The 20,613-nt window shown below is 34.0% G+C and overlaps 1 pseudogene; it reads right to left on the minus strand.

Moving 5' to 3' along the window:
* Nucleotides 1-12,048: 12,048 nt before the first annotated feature.
* Nucleotides 12,049-13,408, minus strand: LOC107032537 (annotated as a pseudogene).
* Between the last annotated feature and the right edge of the window lie 7,205 nt (nucleotides 13,409-20,613).

The raw sequence follows: 20,613 nt of genomic DNA on the forward strand, positions 1-20,613 counted from the left end.
GTACTTGTCTAGTGAAAAGTCTATTAGGTTTTAAGAATATGTATTGGGGTACATAGACATCCCAATGCCCAATTTTGAGTAATATTGGGCATGTTAGAGAATATTGGCTTAAGGGTGTTAGCCAGTTTCTATGTATTAACAAGTAACTTAAAATACACTTTGATGTTCAATTGCTCCAATCCAAGCTTGTTTAGGAATTATACCTGCAATAAAGACCCTAAGCTAAAAATTTTGATTTCTTAAGCTCACACATTAGGTAAGAGGCATCCAAGTGTCAAGCAGGGTACCATAGCACATGATCATTTAAAATAGACATGTAGATTAAGCAGTGCCAAGGACATAGTGAGGATCCTTGGGACAAGAAGTGAACTTTCCAAGTGTAACTACAGAATGCACGGCTAGGAAAGTGCATGGCAACACATGTGCAAGCATATATGTATATATATATATGTATATATATATATATGTATATATATATATATATATCCAAAAGTATTCTCCCCGTCCGAAAGTGCAACATTACTACCTAAGAAAGTCTTGTTGATTTTATGAGTAGAATGTCTTGTCAAGTCACTATACACTAAGGGAAAGCATATGTCATGTTGTGATATGTTGAAACATGTTTTGTGAGAGAGAATGTTTAGACTTTCATAATTGGCCCTTTAAAGTCGAATGACTTGTGAAAGTTAAACATGACGAGAGAAGGGTTATACCGGAAATAGTGAGGGTACTCATGACATATACATGGTATGAATGTTATTTATTTTTTTATAGACGATCCCATTGGTATGGTAGATTTGCAATGTGTTTCTTATTGAGGTTATATTGTTTCTGATAGAAGATCTTGGATTGCAAGAGAGGTGAACTATGGAAATATGATTGAAACAGTTTGGTCGATAAAATTAAAGGTGGGAGGGTCCTTTAAGTGTTAATGATGAAGTGACAGCAACAATGTGAGAATTTTTCGAGGACCGACAAAAGTTTAAGAGTGGGGTGGTGATCTTGGATGTACTTATGTACTCATTTACTCTATTTTGCCCGCATTTACCTTGAGTTTTAAGATCATTCTTTACTCTATTAGTTGTGTTCTGATGATTATGCAGAAAATTATGCAGTAAGACATGTGATTAGACATTATAGGAATTGATGCAAGAATCAAGTAAATTGGACCTTAAACAAGGTCAAAGAGCTCGAAAGAAAATTAGACGAGTACAAAAATGATTAATTAAGAGAAATTTGACCTTTAGTGCACTGTTTGTCACCACGCCAGGCGCTAAACCACTAAATAGAACATCGTGCTTCTTTTCTAGCAATACATCATACCTTCTGGCACAAGAGGAAAAGAATAGAATTCACCATTAGGATTTTTCTTGTTTATTTTCTTTTTCTTAAATATTAGTAGCTAAAGGTCCTAATTCAGGGTTTGTGGCTATGGATGATTGTTAAACATTGATTTCTTTGGATGAATTTTGTTATTGTATAATTGAAAACCCTAGAAGTTGGAAAGTTAAAAGGAAAAGGAAAAGGCAAATTCTTAGAACTGTAGCAGATTTTACTAGTCCAACCTACAGAATGTAGGAAATTCTACGAGACATATAAATGAAGTAATAAATTTGGAAATGAGTTTTAAATTCATGTTTCTGAAGTTTAACGTAAAAAGGAACAGGACGGGTCTACAAATGAAAATGATGGGTCGTATAATGGTTGAAAAGTTGTATATGGCCTCTATACAAATGTTTCAAAATTAGTGAAATTATGGACTAATATATTTAGTTCTATGGGTAGGGTCTATGGACGGTAAGAATTTAGACTTGCCATAGAAAATTCTCATGGGAAGTAAAGTGAAATTTAGGTCTGTGAAGTTAGTTCCACAGTTTACTGATATGGACCATAGAAAGTTCTATAGACTGAAGGTCCAAATAGTAGGAACTCTCCAATAGTTTTTTAATCGTATTCGAGAATTTTCCTATGCATCTAATACCTATACTACATAGTTTTACCCATATTACTATATCTTATTCCTAAAACTAACCCCAAATCATTCATTCTCTTAAATTTCCTAAATCCATCCAAGTTCATCTTCTCAATTTTCTCTCAAGGTCAAGAAGAAGAAGATAGGTTCTGAATCAAGTCTCTTTTTTAATAATTGATTATGGGGTTTCATCCTCAAGGTATGTAGGATTCCATGAATGGGTTCCATTCACCCATTGAGCCCCAAGGTTTTCTTCAACTCTCCAATTCAATTATAATCAAATTTATTAGGTACTCATTTAATTCTTCAAAGGATCTATTTTTGTCCATTAAACTATTTGAAATTTATCTTATTATGATTGTTTAAATTAGTTACATTATTTTCAATTTAAAACACATGAACCCATGCACTGATTATGATTTTGACGATGAACGTAAAAGACATGAATTTATGAAGAAATGTGTATCAATGAATGATGTTTTAGTATGCATGATTTATAGAAAAAATGAATGAATTATGATATGGTTTCCTTTTTAAGATAAGCATCAAGAGAATTGTGAAAAGTTCTCTCACATATGCATCAATTGTGTAAGGTTTTCCGACATACTCATGTACAAATTTTGTTAGGTGTATCCAATTTGATTGTCAAAGAGTGTCATACCACTATGTTGATTAAAAAGATATATCTCTCTCGTTTCATAATACATGCCTAATAGATTGAGCAGGAAAAAAAAGAAATTCTAAGAGGGAAAGGACATATGACGATAAATTTTCACATATTAGGTATGAAAAACATGGTGTCCTCAATTCTGGAAAAAGTTTTTTGGTCAAGGTTTTTCAAGTCTGGATCCTAAATTTAACAAATATAGGGTGTCTAGCCCTAATCCTTAAGGAGGTTGGCGGTAATGAACCTTTTATTCTCTCTTTCTCAAGGTGTTGTACAAAACATGATTGAAAATGTTTAGCCGACACGGATGGTTGCTTTAAGTATAGGAAGAATGTTCACAATATGAGAGATTGCTTGTTGTGTGCTACAAAAGGAAGGGATGTTTGGCAAGTTCAATAGAGTTATTCTGATTTGGGTGTTCCAAAGCAAAACAGAATTTATGATCTTTAGACTTGATTGAATCGCGAGGTTCCCGAGATGTGGTGAATAGTATGTTCAAAGTCCTGCACCTTGATTTTTATGCCTTACTTGATTTGGGTGCTATGTTATGTTTTGTTACTCTTTATGTGGCCATTAGATTTGATTGTGGTCATGAGTCCTTCAAATCCCTTTCATGTCTCTACTCCCATTGTACATTCTATTCTGGCTAAGATAAGTTATAGAGTTATCTTATTTATGTTTCTCATAGAATCACTAACGGTAATCTAGTAGAGCTTGATACGTTAAATTTTGATATTATTCTTGGGATGGATTGGCACAATGAATTTTAAGACTTCCATAAATTGTAGGATCTGATTAGTCACTTTCAAGATTACGAACTAACCTATCATGTCATGGGAAGAAGGATATTTTATACCTAATGGTCCATTTGTTATTGTCTAAAGGCTAGGAAAATGAATTTTAAGGTTTACCATTGTCAATTTTTTCAGGTTAGGGATAAATATTCTGAAACACCTACTCTTGAATCAGTTCCTATTGTAAATGAGTTTTCGGATGTATTTCCTGGTGATCTTCTTGGTATAAAAGAGGAAAAGGATTTGGTATTGAACTTCTTGAAACAACGCAACCTATCTCTATTCCTCTTTATCGTATGGCCCTAATAGAACTTAAGATATTAAAGGATAAATTGTAGGATTTGTTGGATAATGGTTTTATTCGACTGTGTATCTTTCGATAACTACCCCGACCACTGTTATCTGTTTGAAAAAAGGATGGTTCTCTTTAAATGGGCATTGAATATCGAAATTGAATAATTCTACAATTAAGAATAAGTATCATATCCCAAGGATAGATGATTCGTTTGATCAACTCCAAGGATAGAGTTACTTCTATAAGATTGAACTTCGGTCGTCTTATCACCAATTGCGGGTGAAGGAGAGTCTCGATACGGTCAAACTGAGTTTTTGGTAATGTCTTTTGGTCTGACTTATGCCTCAATGGATTTTATTAATAGGGATTTCAAGAAATTTCTTGATATTTTTGTGATATTTTTATTGATGATACTTTCATTTACTTATGAATTGAGGATGGGCGTGTTAAGAATTTATGGATTTTTTAAGGAACGGGAATTGTATGTTAAGATTAACATGTGTGAGTTTTGGCTGAGGTTCGTTGCTTTCCTTGGCCATATTGTATCCGGTGAAGGCGTCTAAGTTAATCCTAAGAAAATCGAGGCAATTAAGAATTGTTCTAGTGATAATCCTAGGATTTCGACTCATTAGGACTTAATATTCATAGTTTTAGTGTCTTTATTTCTTATCTTATGCTCTAAATTGTTGTTTAAGTTAAAATTTGCAGCTAAGAAGGCAAAATATCAAGGCAAATACATTATCGGGCAAAAAGGAGAAGAAAACCTGAAAAAGAGCTAAAGACAAGAAAAGTTGACGATCGCCAAAATGACTCTACAACTCGACGAGTGGTACTTCAGCTCGCCAAAAGTTACAGCATGCCAGCCCTGGAGAAAAGTCTACATGGCGATGGAAATGGCATTTTGGCAATAAAGATTCTGATCGCCTGAAGTTACAGAAGTTGAATAGTGAAAGGCAAGTCAAGAAGGTGATAAAGAGAGACACGTGGCGCATCGTCGACCTGGTCAAAAGCTTAAAATCTAAAAGTGTATAGATGCAAATTTTTAAATGATGAAAAGGAGTTCCGAAATTTTGAGTGAATATTCTGAGTGTTTGAGAATTCTTACTAGGAGTTTTTTTATCCCAAACACTTTTTTAGAGTTTTTGAGTAGAATTTTAAGTTGGGTTTCGGTTATAAGTTCATTTCAAGCATTGTGAAGACTCTATTTTGTTACTCAACTAATGGAGAACATAGTTGGTAATATTTCCTGCTTTTTATAATATGTGGCTAAAACCCCATTCTTAGGGTGTGATTATGTTATTAATTATCTCAATTAGCTTATGGGTGTACTTAATTCTCACCTTAAATATGTTGCATCAATACATCCTTCACCAAGGTAAATAAAAATGGCTAAGGGTTTAACCTTGGTGGAACCCTATCAATACACCAAAATGCTTTGTCTCCTCGCATTGTCTATAAGTGGGTATTCCCTCCATTATGCATGCCCTTAATCAACCTAATGTACACCATATTCACACATCTAGTCTCTAAGCTCCTCCATATCAATCCCCTAGAAACTTTATCGTAAGCCTTTTTGAATTCAATGAACATCATGTGTGAGGTTTTTTTCCTCTTCCAACACCACTCCGCCTGTCTTTTTACAAGATATGTAGTCAAGCATTCTTGCATAACTTTGAACTGGTTCTCAAAGATAATTATGACCTTCCTCGCTCTCATCTCTACCACCTTCTCCTAGGCCTTAATTGTAACACCTTAGAACTTAACTCAAGCAGAACACCAAAAAATCTATGAACAACAGAGGCATGCTAGTGCATGTGGGAGTGAGACAAAACCTCCCAAGCTTAGGCATCAAACCACGGAGCCCTTCACGGGTCGTGATCTTGATGACCCATAGACCTGAGCCAGCAGACCACCAGCCCAAGTGAAGGACCCGTGGTCTTCACAATCCGTGAAGCTCTAAAAGGTCCGTGGGATGGTGTAATAAGGACCCCAGAACTAGTATCCACTGGCCGACAAACCACGACCTAATCGATAGGACGTCGTCTTAGTGATGGTCTATCACTAGATTCATGGTTGGCCTTCGTCATATTTCAAGTGAGGTCATTTTGGTATTTTTCCCTATGTGTTGGTCCTCAAAACTACGTCGTTTAACCCCTATACTATGTTATTTTACTCAGTTTAAGTCTAGTAACTTGATCAGAACCTACCCTAGTCGATTCTTTCACCAAGCTTATAACGAAAAAAAGAGTAAAGAGGCAATTGCTTTCTCAATAACACGCAGCAAGTTTTCTTCAATTCCAACCCTGAAATGAAAGGTTTCTCCATGAAATTCGTCATCAGGTATGTGGGATTTCACCAGTGGGTCCTTTCATCCAGTTGGTCCCTAGAATTCATGATATCATAACATAAAGTAATAGAAGTGAGCGAAAATCAAAACTTTATCAATACAATCCCAGTCTTTATAAAATGAAGAGGAAGTCTACTACATTACTCTCAAACCTTATAAACAACATGAATAAAGACTCGGGACACAACCCATGCAATAGTCCAAGCCATGAAGAAAATTAAAAAAAAGTGGTGATTACATCATCCAGCACAATGAGGACTGACAAAAAATTCACTTCCTTGATCAATAATGAACTAGTTATGCGTTAGCCATGAATGTGAAAATCTATGTCAGCGGACCCTACATTTGATAAGAGTGTAGGCAAGAGTATGTATTAGTATAATCAAGTACAAAATATGATAGCTAGCACAAACAACATAAACATAAGCAATAGTCAACACAAGACACAAGGCATAGTCAATTAATACTAAGGATCATAATGAAAGGGAAATACTTCCTTAAACACCCTTACTTTTCCTTAGTCAAGACTTGGGCCATCCGCCTTTAGTCAAGCTTACTATATGGAAGTCATATCAAGCAACATTCCAAGCTAATTCATTCTTCATATCATAGTTTTCATTATTCATACATTACTTTTAAAAAATGGGAATTCACCTCTTTTCTTAGATTATAAAGGCTAATGGATATTCACCTCTTCTCTTACATGCAAGGCTAATGGGTATTCACCTCTTGCCTTATCTACTTTTATATTGTGGGTACTCACCTCCACAATCTCATCATATGATGTGGGTACTTGCATCCATATTATTTCATAGGGATCATGGGTATTTGTCTCCATGTCCACTCATCATAATGAGAACATGGGGACTCACCTCTTGTTCAATTCTAAGGAGTATGGGTAATCGCCTCATGTCTTGTCATATGGAGGTCAAGGGTAATCGCCTCAAGCCTCATAATTTATAATCTTTTAATCTAAATTAATTTTAGGTGAGAAATCCTTTCAACCTAAAATCATTCATGTGAGTAGACCTTTCACATTCATACATTCATTGTAAGCCATTAGTATGGGAGCATCCCTTCCTTAACAATAACATAAATTACCAACAATTCATCTTATAAGCATAACTCTCAAAGACCTAAATCTCATTATCATGACTTATGATTTACTCTCAAGCCATTAACATCATATTCTTCATATTTAATTCAATCACAAGCAATTGTTGTCATAATTCATCAATCCTAGAAAGATACATCTAATCCATAAAGCTTCCCTTTTAGGCATAAATTAAACTATATTAATTCTTGGTTAGAATCATGAAATAGGCATGGGTATATATAATTTCATCCTAAAATAATGTAATTCAAACAATTCAATCATAAACAACCATAATCCACTCAATTGGATCAACATTAATCATAACCCACAACATTGGAAGAAACCCTAGCTAGACTTGGCCAATTCTTCATAGAATTGGGCAAATTCTAGGGGAATCCATGGAAGGAAGGATTCCATGGATGAAAATCCATCATACTTGATTACAAATCCCTAGCAATCTTGAATATTGGAGCCTTGAATATGACCTAGCTTTAATTTCTTCCTTATTCTTCCAACTTCTAGAGAGAGAATATTTGTGAGGGTTTTCTTTTTGGGATTTGAGCGAATGACTTAAATGATTGAACTTAGGGGGTAAAATATGTATATATGTGTTTTAAACTTAGGCAAAATGACACCACTTAATTCTAATTGAAACCAAAAAAGACCCATATGTCCCTAAAACAATATCCCTAATTTGACCCACAGACCGTGGATGGACCCACCGCCCGTGCTGGTCAGGCGTGGTTCATGGTCAGAGATTTTTGGCCAACCATGACTCCCCCATCCACAGGTCGTGGACCAATCACAGGGCGTGGGTCCTGGGTGTGGTTCACTGCCTCAGGAAATTTACCTAGAGCTTCTTCGTGGGCTTTAGGTTGGTCCTTTTGAAGTGGTATATTTGAGTCCTTCGATGCTAAACCCTCTATTTAGGTTTGAGGTGTTACAGACTTTTAATTTGTATGAACTCATCCTCATATCGATGCTCAATACTACTCCCAAGAATATAACTCAGCTCATATGTTTAAAATATTGGCATCTTCAAGCTTCGAGATCATTAGTCAAAAGGTTCTCTTGAAATAGGTTATACAAATAAACACTTCATGAACTCACTTGGAAATTAATGTTTCCTCTCATTTAAAATGTAAAAGTATTTACTCTCAAGAATACTTAGTTCCTGTATATTCTTTTTGAAAAATGAAACTTGACTCTTCATCCTCAACCACACGTACTCAAGTATTAAAGCAAGTTTCTAAAAAATTGTAAAAGACTTATTAATATGACTCGAAAGAATCTTAAGACTCCTGTTTAAAACATTAACATGGGAAATTAATGAAAGACTCCTCAAATACTACTATCTATCTATGAATCCTCTAATACTATGAGGGATGTCGGGACAAGATCCCAAAATCATCCTAAAACTACTGAACTAAGAGGAATAAATTAAGGATCCTCCAAATGAAGGAGACACACCAAAGCTAACTCAAACTATTATCGTATCAATGAAGCGCATGCTAATGACCTTGATCTCCTATATCTTCATCATGAAACGATGCAGGTCAAATGACATCAGTACGTTGAATGTACAACATGTAAGGAGAACACTGAACATAAAATAAAATCTTGAAGTTTGAAGGAAGGAGACATACTAACCTTAACTACTCAACTCAACCTCAACTCATGGATACTCAATTCAATGCAATATAAAAACAACAATAAAGATGAAGTAAAGCATTTAAAATAGTAGATAACAACTCAATGTATCTGTTTGTATGTAAAGATGAAAACTGACTCAATTTGGGAGATTCTCTAATTGACAACAATCTCTATGAGTTATGTGATGATACCGCATCTTGACCACACTTCCAGAGTTTTCATATACCTTTTCTAGTATAATACATACGCAAATAAGTTGATCCACTAAGCTATTCTTAAAAAGAAATAACGAATCATCTAAAAAGTATGATCATTTCTACCCACGTTGGCTACATGGTTTATGAGGACTTTAAGTTGTATGAACTCGTTCCAATATCGGTGTTCAATACTACTCCCAAAAATATAACTCAGATCATATGTCTAAAATATTTCCTCATTATCAATCTTTGAGATTATTATTCAAAAGGCTCTTTTAAAAGATATTATATTCAAAAACTCCTCATGAACTCATTTGGAAATCGATGTTTTCTGTCATTTTAAATGTAAAAGCATTAAATCTTAGGAATACTTAGTTCCCATATATTATTTTTGGAAAATTAAAATCTACTCCCCTCATACTCAAACTCAAGTCTTAAAAAAAATTTTAAAAATATAGTAAAAGACTTCTCAACATAACTCGAAAGAACTCTCAACACTTTACTCTTAATTTTACCTTGAATTTGAATTATGAATTAAGGTTTATGATTCATTTTATGAAGGATCTCTGGATGTTCTGATGTAGCTTAGAATAGTTTGAATCAGAAGGGAGTAAAGTTACACTTTTAAAGAACTTAGACGAAAGAAAAAATGTGGGGGCAGACAACCTTGGCACAATGTTGGCCATGGGGTGCTAGCACCTAAACTTAATAGACTCAAATGTGTTGCACATATGGCGCCACCCACCCCCCACCCCCCATCTCCCTTGGTGCATTGTGGGCGAGCTACTGCAGCCCCTCCCTAGAATATTCCGATGAATTTTCTTTTTTGATTTTGGCCCTAATTCGCCTAGAATAGAATAGTTACTTCGCAATTCACTTATATTAGAATACCCCACATAATTACATGATAATCTACTTAGAAAAACCTGAAACTCCTAACATTCATCCTAAGAACTCCTCAAGCTCATCATTAACGATTTAAGAACAAAACTTCAAGAAACTCATCAAGAACTCAAGTTATTCAACATCAAGAATGAAATTACGGATTAAAAACACGTGATGTCCTGTGGTTGGACGAACCCAACACTATTAGAGCTTACATACCTCTTAAGGATCAAACCTTCACGAAATTCCTCGACAATTCTCAAGAACCTTGACAAATGCCTTGAACCTTTCTTCTTTTCTCCTCTTAAACTGTTCTCCGAACCCTAAGAGCTTATTAGGATTGTGAAAACTAAGACAAATCAGTTTTGAACATTAAAATATTATAAGCTAATGGGGTAAGGAAAATGCCAAAAAATACCCCACATTAATTCGGGTAACTTTACGTAATTGGACTGGCTGACTTCAAATGGACATATCTCCCTCATCCAAATTCAAAACTTAGTAAACTCGGTGGAGTAGGAAAGAGGATTCAAAGACATTTAATTTGATATCTTATGGGTCACCTAACTCATGTTTTACCCAAAGTTATGATCTTTTGAATTTGACTCAAAAGTCATGACTTAAGATTAACATGAAAAAATTTCGAATTAGTTATTTCTAAATTTAGCTCTTTCCAAGGCGGGATGTTACAATATGTGATGGTGACATATATCAAATGTGTATATATATATTTTTTTCCTGAGTAAATAGGAATAAGTTTTAAAAATTCATGAATGCATCACTACTTAAATCTGTTAAAAGAAAAGATTTCATATGCTTGAGTACATTTCCCTATAAATTACTAAGTCTTCATCATATTTGTCTTCTTCGTTTGCTAGAAAATCAACACATTAATTCACCTCTCTCCAAATGTGTTAGATAGTGTCAAATGTTAAATTATTACATATCAACTGAGCAAAATGCTCAAAATTCAAGAAAATGTGATATTATACTCTTATTTATACTGATGAAAAGGTTAGAAATTGAATTTTACAACATATCAACAAAGTTTTTTAATGAATTGAGCTAGTAAATAAATGGGGAAATAATTGGGCCAAACTTGGATGGATTTGACGAATCATATTTTCATGAATGAGTTTTCGTGGTTCGGGTGAATCTTTTGTAGAATTCACGTAGTATTTGATAATTAAATCTTGACATTTGACACTAATTTTCGCCATAGAATGACTACATTAACAATCTGTAATGATAGGGGTTTTTTTGCCTTATTTTAGATACCAGTCTTATTAGTGAAAGAAAATTCATTCTAAACTCAAAATCTATAGTTAATGGTGGAGATAGTTACTACTGGTCACAATCTTAGAATCTGATAAGCATCATTTAAGTAGGTGTTTTTTCCTCTGTTTTTATATTCAATATACTATTTAAAACTGAATGCATATACATTTGTAAACCCGAGATCTTTAATTAATGGTGGATAATTACTATTCATCCTATATTTGGTATCTACTCAATAAAAGCCAAGTTTTTTCAAATTATACGGTTCAAATTTAAAATTATCACAATGTTACATATCAACTATTAGAAAAATAAACCAACAATATTTCAAAGAACAAAATATGAGGTAAAGCTAGTGTAAACAAAAAGTAGGATAAAGGGTAAAATAAGATTATTAAGTGAGTAGAGCAAAACAAAATAACAACATAATCATACAAACTGACTGGTTATGTAAAGAGAGACTTTTTCTCCTTGCATGATAAAAAATTTTGTAATACGATAATATTCACATAACGAGAAATTTGTAGATTAAAATATCAAATTTTAGCGAAATCTAGTGATGCTTTACCAGAAGGCCTTTTACGGTAAAAAAATATCTTAATAATCAAAATGCAAGATATGTTTATACACTGGTTTTTCTCCATCTTTCAACATTTGTGGAAATGGACCAATGACACTGTCAAGGATAGCATTCGTAAATAGCGGTACGGATTTTCAATCCCTTTTTTAATCAACTACTACACAATGCTCGATACTCTTTTATCGATCATTGCTCATGATCTGCAACAAGTCACATGTGTTAACCGCTAAGGCACCTTTGATTGGATTCACATATATCCATTTATCGCCTTCAATCCCTCAGACTTATAAGCCTCCCATGCCATCTTGGAATAGTAGAGTTATGCAAGACCCGTCGCAGTGTTGGCGGGCCCCCATGGTGAGACTTGGATTTGGGCATGGTGGATAGTAGTTTATGTTGATAGACATAGTTCCCATCAAGAGAGGTTCTAAAGATTCATCAATTTAATTGACATTGAGACCTTTCAATAGCACCTCTAACAACTTTTTAGTAAGTGGTTTAGTCCACTTTTGATACTCCTAGACTTGGTTCTATAAACCAATGAATAAGTCAGGAATTTCGTTAAGAGAAAAAGAAATTTAATGGCAAGGTAATTAATTGTCAAAGTAAAAAATTTCACTGAGAGTATTTCCATAGTCTATCATAAACAACATCTTTACCCCCACAAAAGGAGAAATAAGACCAGCGTATATCCTATCCTCCCCATATCCTATTGTAGCACTATACTAGATATATTATTGTAAAATGGATATAAAAAAATTCCTTCTTATTTAAGTTATATACACCTTTATGAAAATCTAGAGATAATGGTCATAAATTCGGCTGCAGTAAAAGATTTTTACAAGTCTCCTATGTGACTCTCATTAACTAACTATCAAAATACATCTGAAAATTAATGAGTCAGTTGTCATTATGAGGAAATTTTAAGACTAATTAACTTGTGACACACCCTTCTTTTATTGTATTGAGACACTTGGAAGAATAAGTTTCAAGCTTTGTTTTCATAAATAGCTAACTATAGTTTAGAAAGATAACACAATCACCTTTCATTTAACTCATGAAAAAAATAATACTACAAGTATGTTTTTACTTACTCAAAAACACGTACATATAAATTGAACAAAACAAAAAACCCAAAAACTTACCTTGTTTGAGGAGGCCAAAGATTACTATTATTTTGTGGGTTATAACCATGTTTTATGCAATCCCTCTACCCCAAAACTTTTTCATTTTTCTCACCAATAGCACTCCAAAACATCAAAACAGATTCACCAACACTGTAGTTAACTTTACAATACTTAACTTGTTCTTCATGTAGCAATTCAAAGAACTTGTGTCCGCCATCTTTCAGATCTTCAAAAACTTCAATTGGGATCCCATGATTGATGACTTGGAAGCAATCCCACCGGCTTGAAGCTTCTTGAATTGATTTTTCAATATTTAAATCATCAAAATTTGATAAATTGATTATTGGAATTGATTCCTGATTGTCGATTTGGGATTTGACTAGTATGTATTCTTTTTGTTGAATACATTGATTTGGGATAATTTCAAGGATTCTATCTACTAGGTCTTTTAGTCCATTTGCTTTCTTGATACAAAATCAAGTATGTCATCATTTGGTTCAAATTTTGATGAAGTCATTTGTCTGTTGAATTTTGATGTGTATATACTAATGGAAGGAGGAAATTTGGCGGTTTTTTATGGTGGATTTGAGAGGGGTGTGTCAGGGGGAGGCAGGGCAGAAAAAGGATTTTCTATGAAAACGATGAAAGAAGGAGATTTAGAGTTTTTTATGGTGGGTTTAGGGGGGGATGTTAGGATTTTGCGTTGATTTTCTATATTTTATTTTTCTTGTAAGACCCCGAAAATGACTTAGGTGAACTAGATCCTAACATGTCGGTATTGATGTATAAGGTCCTAAATATGTCTAATATATGGTATATAGGCAGTAGCTAAAGTATTAGTGGTATTGAAAGTCAAACGTCAAGGGACAACCAAGACGTTCGACGACTAAGTCACCTAAATGCCTCATATGTGATTCTATGTGTTTATGTGTGTATCATGAGTTTGTAAGGTCCTTAAATGAGTTTTATATCATGTATAATTAGTGTGTTGAGTTTCATAAAGTTTGGAGGTCAAACGTCTAAGAATGTCCATGACGTTCGAAAGATATGCCTTGAAGTGAACTTGTGCGTCGAGGTGTGTTTCGTCGAGTTTTACGTGTTCGTTTTGTATGAAATTTATGTGATTGTATTTGGGTTGGAAACTTCCAATAAACTTATCCCCAAGGACCACCCAAGGGTCCTTGAGGAAAGACCCAAAACTGTTGGCAAGGTTGTCCCAGGCAGACCCCAAACGACGGAGCATGCAACGGCTCGTACCTGTTGACGCCCCGTCAATGGGTGTCATCGATGGGGACTTGTCCTGGGGGAAGAAAGAGAGACTTGTCAAGTCTCTGAACCCACAAACAGCACGTCCCGTCAGTGGGGTGACGTCCTATCGATGGCAGTCGTCAGTTCTAAATGTATGTATTGGTGGTTTATTAAGGGGTATATTGGGTATTTTAAACAATTATATAAGTGTTCAACACTTAGAATATTTCATTCACCCAAAGCAAAACCCCAAACTCCTTTAGAATTCTCTCAAAGTCTCCATTGAAGTCCAAATCAAGGAACAGTTTGGAGGTGTGACTTTTTGAGTGGAAATTCTTCATCAAAGAGAAGAATTATCATCCTTGAGGTATGTTTTTTGATCCTTGAAACTTGTTTCATCAAGGATCCCAACTCTCAAGATGTTTTCTAAAGTTGAATTGTCCAATTTCATGATTCTACCATGGGTTCTTGCATAAATGATTTCTAAACATTGAATTATGATCTAATTGATATTTTATTGATTATTTCAACCTAAATTACTTATGAACCCATGAATTGGATGAACCCTAGATTTTGACTAAGTTTTTGGGTTACTTGATATTGATCTAATGTTGATGAATTCTTATGTAGTTTCTTATGGGCTTTCTAATGATGTAATAATTGCAGTAAATTGATATCTAGGTTGTGTTAGATTGATGAAGTTACATTGAATTAACCTAGTTCATTGATTATTGTAGTTTTTATGTTGAATTGTTGGTTATGGACTTAGGTAAGGGTCTTATGTTATCGAATTGAGTAAGTTGACTTTGAATTGAAGTGTTGAGGATGATGTGGGGGTATGCTGCCCTATTTCACTTATTTTGATGTTTTTTATACTTGAATTCTATTTTGATTGGTATGGTCCACTTATGGTGGCGATGTTATGTGTTTTACTTGCAATTGATGTGGCCTTGTCGGCGTTTCTTTATGCAATATGATGATTATGGCCTATTTGGCAACTACTTGAAGTAATATGACTATTTGTGTAGTTTGATTATGTGAAGCATGACAATATCTATCTACATGTGAAGTCGTATATGTATTCTTCTATTCATGTTGTCTAAGGTAATCATGTTAGCTATGACTTTGACCTTATGAGTATAGTGTTAGAGTTGAGTCTTGGTTATTTCTACTTGACTTTATGAGTCTATGTGGATTACATTGATGATGTTATGATAGTATATAGAATGACATGAAGATATTAGGTTGGTTGTAGGTGATTCTAGAATGACTTGCCTTATGAGCTAAAAGTGAAGTATGGGGGTGGAGTCTTGTCTTGCTTGACTTATGTCCCTTGCTTGATGTGTATATGATTATGAATATGGGATGTCATTATTTAGGGTGTTAGAACTCTTAGTCTTGAACGTATGAATGATATGCGACCTTAAATGAACTTATGAGAGTCTTTTATGTGAAAACCTTGACTTAAGGGTAAGGTTAAGATTGTTGAAGTTGTAAGCCGTAATGGACTTAAGGTTAGTTGGCTGGAACGGCATCATATTAATCCTTAGGAAAGTCATCATGAGCTTCTTGTCGCCATTGTGAGGTAGCCCTAGTGGACCTTCTTTGGTAGGGTAAATGTGATTGGGTTATGAACTAGTTATGGAACCCTTTTATGTGAACCTAATGTATGAATTACTCTATGAGAACGAAGGCTAGCACCGAGTGAGTATGGTAAGGGAAAGTAGTTCTAGTTAAGTTTGAGACATGAATACAAAGAAGCCCTTTGTATTCCTTAACCATGTGCCTACATGGGATGTGTCAAAGTTCTACCATTGGCAAGTAGAACAACCTCATAGGAGTAGGATAGAACTCTGGATTTAATGTCTTGCTATCACGGTCTATGTCGTTTATTGCCTATTCTCATCATGTGGAATACCTATTAGCATTGGAGAAGTTTATGAGGTTTAAGTGGTGGTATGGGACGCTATCTAGACATTGCACAATAGGCTTTGAAGGTGTTATGTGGAGTTCCGAGGTCTTGTCTAAGACCATTATTTGAATGTCCTTTATGTGATGTATGAGTCTTAATGAACTAATGACTTATGTTAAGGATTATATAAATAAATGAGAGTGACTTAAGTATTCCTTAGCTAAAGTGTGGAGAGGGCATAAAGGATGATCTCTTCATGTCTTATCTTTGGAAGTCTTAAGGATGACTCTAGTAAGGGAAGTTGGTTGATTTTGTGGACATGATCTAAGTGTTACGTAGTCTTAAGGACTATTTAGGTAATCTTGAAGAGGTCACTATGGACGTTATCTTTCTTGATTTACTTTAGTAGGTATTATGATAGCCTTTAGAAGGAGAATGTCATATCATCTATGTGTTGGTGTTTTAAGTGAGAATGATTCTATTATAGGGAGTCTATAGGATCTCTTAAGTGTGTGTGTGTGTGTGTAAGGGATTGTATGGGAAGTCGCTTCACAACTCACTCAAGTGAGACTTAGAGTCACCTTTAGTAGAAGAATCTTATCTTGAAGTTTATGATACTTTGTAGGTGTGTATGTGACTCATTATAAGTAATCTTAGGGGTCGTTTAGGCACATCTAGAGAGGGTGTATGGACGGTCTCTCTTTGTGTGACTTAAGTGAATCTTAGGATGGCTTTTAGTGGGATAACAACATGCTAGAAGTGGGTTAACAAGAAGGTAAAGTATTTCACTGTAATAGTGAATTAATTCAATGTACTGTGAACATAGATTACTGGAACATGAGTTATAAAAATGTGATTTTCCATTAAGTGTTATCTTATGTGTTTCTAAGTTTTTAAATGTTGTCTTTTGATTATAATATGATTATTAAATCAAAAGATGCATATTTCCAATAAAAGCCCGTTTTCATGATTTTTATGCATAATGTACTTAATACATGTGGTTGTACTAATTCCATGCTTTTATCTATCTATATAGTTCTTGGTAGGTAAGGAGCTTTGAAAAGTGAAGACTTGGACTTAGAAGATCGTTCAAGAGAAGTTGAAGTATGTCCTCATTTGACTCGAGGGCATATATGTCTTTTATGTTTTCATCCAAAGTATTGTAATGGACTAAGTATTCATATATTCGTATTACGTATGGGCCGTGTCCCAAGTATTCTTGTGTCTTAAGATGATGAGATTGAGACTTAGTATTTCCTATTACTTTTATATGAAAGAGATTTTGAAGACTATATTATGTTTTGTGAAAAGTTTTAATTCCTCACTACTTTTCACTATGTTTATGCGATGAATGATATGAAAGGGCTTGTATAAGACCTCCGAGAGGTCGGGTGCGCCGGTTACAATCCGAGATTGTACCCTAACTTCTAGGGTGTGGTCTTGGGATGTGATATTTCTATTGAATGAAAATCAAAATATTATAATAAATGTTTGTGCTCTATTATTTTCATAAAAAAAATATTAGTAAAAATAGTACTACTATAATATTATATTGTATTTTACGTTTAAAATTATATTTTATAGACATAAATTATTATGACAATTGAAACTATTTCATGGGGACACATATTAAATATGTATATTTTTTTGGGTACATAGAAAAAATCTTTAAAAGGTCATAAAATGAGTACTACTTAAATCTAACAGAAGAAGAAATTTCATATGCTTGAGTGCATTTCCATATAAATTACTAAATTTTTATCATATTTGTTTTCTTCGTTTCCTACAAAATTGACACATAAATTTACCTCTCTACAAACATGTTAGATAGTGTCAAAATATTAAATTTCAATTATGTCAAATGCTCAAAATTCGTGAGATGTGAAATTATACATTTATCATACAAGTTAAAAGGTCATGAAACTAAAATATTCTACAACATATCAACACAATTTTTTAATTAGTTCATTTAATAAATAAATGATAAAATGACTAGGCAAAATTTGGAACAACTTGACGAATCATATTTTTATGAATGAGTTTTTATTGATAGGGTGAATTTTTTGAAGAATTTACGTAGTGTTTGATATTCAAAACTTCACAGTTGGTGCTAGTTTTCGTCATCGAGACACTACCTATAACAAACTTTGAATATTGGGGGATTTTGTCACTATATTTGATACCAACCTTAGGATTTAAGTAATTCATTCTAAACTCGAAATCTATAATTAATGATGGAGATTGTTATTACAAATCATGATCTTAGAATATCATAAGCTTCATTTAAGTAGGTGTTTTTCCCCTCACTTTTATATTCATTATCCTATTTAATACAAAATGCAAATACATTTCTAAACACAAGATCTTTAATTGATGGCGGAGATAATTACTACCCATCATGTGTAATGATAAGGGATCCGTCGTTATAGAAAATCCAACAGAACAAGAATTGGGGCCAGAAAAATTTTTGGTTACTTGAATTCCTAGCCTAGTCTATATTTGGAAAAAATCTGAGTCGGTGAGGTATAGGGAAGTATATCAAGGAATGAGAGATCTAATTATGAATTTGATTACATGAAAAAAATATGTAAGATGATAAGGAACCCGTACGACTTAATAGAATTGAATTAGGGTGAGTAAAACTCCCAAAAATCTTCTTAGCGTAAACGGGTAACAATCTATCTCCATGCAAGCCGCCAAAGAGGGATTAGGACGTTAGAGCACGGCCGCCAGTTCAGGATGGGGTCCCCCATAACGGGACAGACGTGACTTAAAGTCATAAATAAGCTCCAAAACGCTAATTTTTTGGACTTTTTGACTTTGAGAGCTAAGAAACGGGACTAGGTGTTTTATTGATGGTTTTCCTCCATTCTTGAGGCTAGAGGTAAGATTTTTAACTCCCAAAACCCATTTTTCAATCCGCAGAACTTATTTTCTTCGGTAATTGTCGATGGAGAAAGATTTTGATCTAAAAATTATGATGGAAAAAGCCCTAATCTAGGTATGGGAAATCAAGGGTTTGGTCCAGGGTTATTGAGTTTGTTATAATTTGGATAATTCGATCTTTGAATGTTGATACTTGCATAATTAGTTGTTTGTAGACCTAGAACAAGCAGAAAGAATCCAAAAAGGGGACATTCAAGAACCTTAGGGGATTCAAGCTTGAATTCAAGGTAGGTGATGGTTGTGATTTCCTATGTGTGATATATGTTTGTTTTTCTTCATTATGATGCATGTATGTATGCGAATGTTGAATTATTCATCACACTTATTGTAAATGAGTATCAGCAAGTAATTATATGTCATGAATCACCTCTTGTTGTATGATTCTAAAATATACATTGTGATTGTTATTAAGTTCTGTTTAATGGATTGGATTTCCATGTTCCGGCATAACTAACTTGTTTGAATTGTCATGTTCCGGCATAAAAATGGGATGGGTTTGCCACGTTCCAATATAACTATGAGATGAGGTACCATGTTCTGTTACACTAAAAGGTTGTGTTTGGGTTCCATGAGAGGACCAAAGACATGTTATATATTGTCTTAATGTTATGAACATGAACATGAACATGGATTATGACTTATGACTTCTCAAAGAGTTCTAATTAATGTGAGTGGTGGTGTATGGGACTTCATTCATGCATTACACAAGTGAATATTAAAAGTGGTGATGGCGCGGTTCTCTCATGATATTGTTTATGTGCAGTGTATACATGTTTATAGTGTTATTTTGACTTATATATGTTTCACTTAATGGGATAGTTGTATAATCCTACCAGTACACGTGATTGTGTACTGATACTGCTCTTGCTCTTATTTTTGTTGAGTAAAGGGCATCTTTCGCCGGCTATTGATAGACCTTAGTTGTATGATTATTGAGCGTGACCCAGATTCAAGGGTGCGTCTGTTTTTTCTGGCTTTCAGGGATCTCTATTCTTTAAGTTCACTCTCTTTGGACACATACTATTTTTTTAAGGTTGTTGTTTATTATCGGGGTTGTACCCCTTATTCTTGGACTTGTCGTTAGTAGAGTTTTGGTACAGTGACTTCTAGGTTCTTGGGATATTTTCGCATTTCTTATTAGTTGTTAAATATTTGTTAAGCCTTTGGAGTTTATGGGGACTTCGTATTTATTATATTCTCATTTAAACTTGTTTTCGTGTATGTAAATGCCTAGTTTTTAGTTAAATTGCTTAGTTGAATTGTAGTAATGGTTCTCCCACCGAAAGATTATTCTGGGTGTCACTCATGAAGGACTGGGTCGTGACATCTTGAGTACATGTTTTTTCGTATTCTATATTCGGTATCCGCTTTAAAGAAAGCCCATTTTTCAAATTATAGAGTTTAACTTTAAAATTATCATAATGTTATACACCAACAAGAAAAGAATGAACTTACAATATTTCAAAGAAAAATATAAGAGGTAAAGTTACTATAACAAAAAGTAGGATAAAGGAAAATAAGATTATTAAATTATTAGAACAAAAAAAGATAACAACATTATCATATCAACTCACTGGTTTTGTTAAGAGAGACTTTTGTCCTTACATGACAAATTT

The sequence above is a fragment of the Solanum pennellii genome, chromosome 1 (genome assembly GCF_001406875.1).
Source record: "Solanum pennellii chromosome 1, SPENNV200".
In the NCBI taxonomy this organism is placed as follows: Eukaryota; Viridiplantae; Streptophyta; class Magnoliopsida; order Solanales; family Solanaceae; genus Solanum; species Solanum pennellii.